Raw genomic sequence first — 6,674 nt, 5'->3', positions numbered from 1 at the left:
TTCATTTTAGCCTATGTTTTTGAATGAAGACTGTTTTTGGGTTTTGTAAATGTGAGTACAACTGTAATAAAGTTTACTTGATAAAGTTTTCTTAAATTGTGTTGGAGTTCGAAAATTTCCTGGTTGATGTGTTGTTCAAATTTTGTTTTAGGATTGTTACCATATTTCCTAAGGTACTTTGAAGAAACTACATTTTTCTGTTAACAAGTAGGTTGAGGTTGATACATAGCTCATTTCGCTATCATCTTTGTTATATGATATGCAAACTACTTGCCATATATGTTTTTTGGGCTTGTACATTTTTTTTCTTGCCAACAAAAACAAATAAATTGAACTGTACAAATGAAGAAATCAAAGACTGGTTGCTCCCTAGAGTAGTAGCCTTCCAGTGTAGTACAGCAATATCGTAAGACTAGGATGGTAAAAGGATAGGCCCTCAGCCCCAAATGTTCACACAATCAAAATACCTGATACTTTGTCAAAAAGTTTGGTAACTTCTGTCTGAGAACTTGAACTGATGTAGGTCTATTTTTAGACGAAAAACGGAATGTTTTGTATTTCTTCATTTTGATGACTTCAATTTCCCCACATCCCCTGAAAAATTTCTTATGAATTTGGAAGTTTAGAACCTATCCTATGTTTGGAACAATGGAGATAGAACTGCCAAATCAGTGTTGCCAGACGTTGCCACAACAAAAATTTTTATTTTCCAAAAAGCAGGGTCGTCTTTTCCACATTCCATTCTGAAACTTTCTTCCGTTTCATTTCCGTTCTATCCTATAAATTTTTCATTCTATCTTCTATCAGAAAATTATTAGGCTATCTCATTCAGATAACTGTTTGGTCTTTTTGTTGCCTCCAGATGTAGGCCTATATATTAATAGTCAACAAGCTTTGCGAGTTGGTGGATCGTTTAAAATGGCTGTTTTGTTTTCGCGGTGATTGCTGTCCGGAAAGTATTTGAAGTTTGTATCGGAGCAAGCTAAGCTTTCTTTCTCTTCTCTCACTTAAGATTTATTTAAATTTGTTGGGACACCTTGTAGATATACGCATCGTCTTTTTTGGTGCCTCTACGATGTAGCTTCCCTATGAATTAAGGTTATGTGTTTGATACAAGTTATTAACTTTATACAATGTATAGCCTACCGCACCCGTTGATATGTGAAACCAGTGTCTTATAAGGTACTGAAATAAACTTGATTGATTGGTAATAATTACATTATCACACACACCGGTAGCGCCTTGTTTTGCTGCCACATAGGCTTAACGGTTTTGTTATTCTGGTTCGACTCTCGGGGTGTGCGCTTGAGCAACGCATTTCAGGACTACTCTCTATTCAGCGGCACCTAGTGAATGGAATAATTCCCCGGCAACAACACTTCAACAATCGGAAACTTCCCCAGTAAACATTGATTGTTGGGGCAACATTGGCAAGAAGTTGGCCGCAACATTGGCAAGATGCAGACGCCAACGTTGGCAAGATGTTTTATGCACCATTTGGATGCATCTGGCCAGCGTTGGCGTCTGCATCTTGCCACCGTTGGCTTCTGCATCTTGCCAACGTTGGATTATGCATCTTGCCAACGCTGGCTACTGCATCTGGCCAACGTTGGCTTCTGCATCTTGCCAACATTGGCAAAATGTTTTATGCACCATTTGGATGCATCTGGCCAGCGTTGGCGTCTGCATCTTGCCAACGCTGGCTTCTGCATCTTGCCAACCTTGGCTTCTGCATCTAGCCAACATTGGCTTCTGCATCTTGCCAACATTGGCAAAATGTTTTATGCACCATTTGGATGCATCTGGCCAGCGTTGGCGTCTGCATCTTGCCACCGTTGGCGTCTGCATCTAGCCAACGTCGACTTCTGCATCTAGCCAACGTCGACTTCTGCATCTAGCCAACATTGGCTTCTGTATCTTGCCAACATTGGCAAAATGTTTTATGCACCATTTTGCTTCATCTTGCCAACGTTGGCATCTGTATCTGGCCAGCGTTGGCAAGATGGCTTGTGCACCATTTTGCTTCATCTGGCGCCTAAATTCTGGTTGACTTTTATGCACCATGACGCTGCTTCATCTGACCTATTGACTATTGTGATGCCAGCGCTTTGACCAAGGTTGGCCATGCGAAGCAAGCTGGTGCATAAAACATCTGAACAGCATTGGCATTTACATTTGCCAAACGTCTCTGTACCTAAACCTCGCTCATCACCAAAAGTTTATTGTTGAACCTAGCTAATCCTTGGGCGAAAGAACAGCAACAACACGGATTTATAAGCAACACTACTCCCTTTGTGACAAAGCAAAGTAACAGCCGAGCTTCTTATATTTTCACATTTATTAGAAACAAGCTACATCAAATCGTATTGACAGATGGACATTCATTGCACATCAGCAGCTTTTTCTTGCGTATCTTTATCATTCTGAATTCCTGCGAATGAAACAAAAATATTTAATTCAAGAGGGCTATTTGGCAACAGTGTAGGATTTTGATCAGTTGTTGTCCAGGATAATACGAAGTTAATTGACAATCTGCAATATCAATGTAATATCCATGGTAATATCCCTCTCTCCAACGTGCGTGACAAAAAACTTATCATTCGATTCTGCGCCACGCAGAGCGATAATCAAGTTCCAATACATTCTAATTGCGTGTACAGATAGTTATTCAACAACTAAAGCAACACATTCGCAGTTGTCTTTCAAACATACAACAAGCTCACCAAAAGTTAGTTCTTGCCGTTTTCGGCCACCTTGCCTGTCCTTCCAATTTCGAAATCACTCTGAAATTCTTCATCAATTTGCTGCACGGCAGCAGCTTTGTCGTGCGCCATCACCATGTCTAATCATGAAAGTAAAAAAAGAAGTGTTAAATCAGCATATAATGCCGACATAGCCTACTAACCACCATGTTCGTTGTTCACATCAATGCGAGTACACCACTAAAACATTTTCATACATTACTCAATACTCTTCACAATTACATCATACATTAATCAAAAGAGCAAAATGGCATAGTTATGACATAATCATTTAGTCGTAGTAGAAACATTTATCCGTACTCAACAAGAACAACCTTTTTCAGATTCTTCTTTAAACAATCAAACGAGTGCTTAGACTTCACGATGTTTTTTTTTTCTTTCTTTGTTCTCGACATGACTTGAACTGTGTTGTGTTCGATAATAATAGTTGGAATAAGTCCACTGATACAATCGCTTGCATTTTTGCCAACAACTTAACTTAAATTTGCCACCTGCAAAATGTAAATCGAATGTAATGACAGGGGTTTCATCCATCATATTAAAAAGCTTCAGCACTTGTTACAGAAATTTTCGACTGTTACAAATGACAGCCAACGTTTAAAGTTTTATTTGGGATTCCAGTCGTGTGTTGCGTATGTAGGTCGCAGTGTAGGCTACTGTAGGCTATGTTGTCGCAATGGGCGCAAAATAAAACATGTTATTATTATTCAGTTGAAAGCTACATTTGCAAATACTCTACAACCATCACAGACCTATCCACACGACATAAAAATACAAACACATTCAAGCAGTCAGGCAAACACTGCCGGAGCAGCAAAATCAAAGATTGAGCAAAACCCTACACATGTTGTTGGACATCACAAGCTCTGCTACTTTGCTGATATCTTCTTAGCATTCATCTAGGAGCACTGGCACTAAATTTGTCACGAGAATATTTCATATGAAAGTTTTCCATTGGTCATTGAGTTTTATAACTTTCTCTAAATTGAGTTTTATAACTTTCTTTAAATTGTGTAAACGTAGCCTAGTGACAAAAACGACTTTACACAATTATTTCAGGTTCAATGAATAAAAGACATTCACTTACCAGGTTTTTATAAACATTGTCGTAAATCATTCCTATAGTTTGATTTTGATCATTTCTAAAACTTCTTTCGGCTCATTTCTAATTGATCATTTCTAAAACTAATATCTCAATTGAATTCGATTTTTTATATTTTCGATGCAAGAAGCGAAAATTCCTCTTAGCGCTGTTCACATAAGCATTGTGCTTTCGCCTCTCCGGCTCTACACGTAATTGTGTATTGCGCACAACCGCCATGCTTGAACAGTCGAAGTAAATCGAGTGACGTCATAATCCCTTTAGCAAAGGATTAAGTCATGGCCTTTGTCTTCCTTCATCAAAACAAACCAAGTTCTTCTGCTAAATTGCATCTCCTCACGTTGATATAACACATCGCCGCATTCTAAAGCTTTGTTGCCTATTTCACTTCAACACGTCATATTGCCCAGTCAAAACGATTTGCCGGATCGTTGAAAGTAAAAGTAGCAATCGTTTTGTGAAATCTCGCTTCAAGAAATTGAGGAGAGATTTCGACGCAACATGACTGGTCCTGAAGCTTGGAATTGCCCACCAGTAGCGGTGTCAGGGGAGTTCAGGGAGTACTTTTGAACTCGGGCCCTGGATAATGTTAGGAGCCCGTAACTTCTTCAAGGTGTCCGGAAAAACAAACAAACTACCGCGTATATTTAGATGTAGTGCGTTATTTTTAAAACTGTTTAGAGGCCCAAAGATCTCATTGGTACCGGGCCCAAATTATCTTCTCACTGGCCTGGTCTGTAGCAAATGATGGTGTACATTTGCATAAATTGAAAGAAAACTTTAGAATAGTTGTTCAACTGGCACAACGTTGGCAACATTTCTAACCGATGCTTGCTCACAGAAACATATTTTTAAACAAAACCGCATAAAAAAGGTTTGTAGGTTATTGATATTTTAAAAAATGGAAATAAGTAATAAAAGCATTGGCTACACTTCTGACCAACGCTGGTCTTAAATATTCATAGTATACTTGTACGGTATCAGAAAATAATAACAGCATTGATAGCCTATTATTAAAATTGTAGCAAAATGATGGCATAGCCTACATTTGCTTAATTTGAAAGAAAACACCAAAATTGTTATGAATTGGCACAACGTTGGCAATGCTTCTGACCGATGTTAGCCAATCACACAACTGTGTTTTGAAGCAATACCACATGAAAAGATGTTTGTGTTAGTATTTTTCAAGTTTAAAACAAATAAGCTTAAACCTGAAATAAAATCTTTGAGATCTTTTTGAACGCTTAATAAGAAGTATTGAAATTGTTGGCGTATTGTTGGCAATATTGGACGAAATTGCCGACCTTGTGCCCTCACATCCAGCATATAGCCAACGTTACAATTGTTTATTTTGTGGAAACGTGTAGGCTAATGGAAACTTTAAACTGTTTCGGTATCAAGCACGTTATCGCTTTCGCATTTTGTTGCTCATATCCTACCTTTTTCTAGACCTCTGCTCAGTTTGGCATAAACAAACTGAAATGAAAGTACTTTGTTGGCAAAGCATTGGCTACTCTTCTGGCCAACGCTGGTCTTAAATATTCATAATATACTTGTACGGTATCAGAAAATAATGACAGCATTGATAGCCTATTATTAAAATTTTAAATTGTAGCAAAATGATGGCATACATTTGCTTAATTTGAAAGAAAACACCAAAATTGTTTTGAATTGGCACAACGTTGGCAATGCTTCTGACCGATGTTAACCAATCACACAACTGTGTTTTGAAGCAATACCACATGAAAAGAGGTTTGTGTTAGTATTTTTCAAGTTTAAAACAAATAAGTTTAAACCTGAAATAAAATCTTTGAAACCTTTTTGAACGCTTAATAAGAAGTATTGAAATTGTTGGCAATGTTGGACGAAATTGCCGACCTTGTGCCCTCACATCCAGCATATAGCCAACGTTGCAATTGTTTATTTTGTTGAAACGTGTAGGCTAATGGAAACTTTAAACTGTTTCGGTATCAAGCACGTTATCGCGTTCACGTTTTGTTGCTCCTACCTTTTTCTAGACCTCTGCTCAGTTTGGCATAAACAAACTGAAATGAAAGTACTTTGTTGGCAAAGCATTGGCTACTCTTCTGACCAATGCTGGTCTTAAATATTCATAATATACTTGTACGGTATCAGAAAATAATAACAGCATTGATAGCCTATTATTAAAATTTTTAATATGTAGCAAAATGATGGCATACATTTGCATAATTTGAAAGAAAACACCAAAATTGTTATGAATTGGCACAACGTTGGCAATGCTTCTGACCGATGTTAACCAATCACACAACTGTGTTTAGAAGCAATACCACATGAAAAGAGGTTTGTGTTAGTATTTTTCAAGTTTAAAACAAATAAACTTGAAATAAAATCTTTGAGACCTTTTTCAACGCTTAATAAGATGTATTGAAATTGTTGGCGTATTGTTGGCAATGTTGGCAAAATGTTGGACGAAATTGCCGACCTTGTGCCAACATACCCAGCATATAGCCGATGCTGGCCCAGCAATCAATGTTTGCTGGGTCACTTTGCCAATCTCGGTAATCGGCCTTGCGTCAAGAGCTTCTACAAGTAGGCTATGCGAAACTACCAGGAATAACTTATCAAGGCTTTGTCAGTCCGAGAATAAAGATTTAAAACCAACCAACCTCACACATGTAAACAGCATTACTTTTGAGTCATTCTATATGGATGGTTACATGAGTAGGTGCTCACTGCCTACCTACAATCCCTCCTCGGTCTGCCTGAATCATACTTGCAATTGTTTCTTGTTGTTTTTTGATTTATTGAGCGCGAGTTGGGATAAAAAC

The sequence above is a fragment of the Aplidium turbinatum genome, chromosome 11 (genome assembly GCF_918807975.1).
Source record: "Aplidium turbinatum chromosome 11, kaAplTurb1.1, whole genome shotgun sequence".
NCBI lineage: Eukaryota > Metazoa > Chordata > Ascidiacea > Aplousobranchia > Polyclinidae > Aplidium > Aplidium turbinatum.
The sequence above is the reverse complement of the archived record's forward strand: the minus strand, read 5'-3'. Positions refer to the sequence as shown.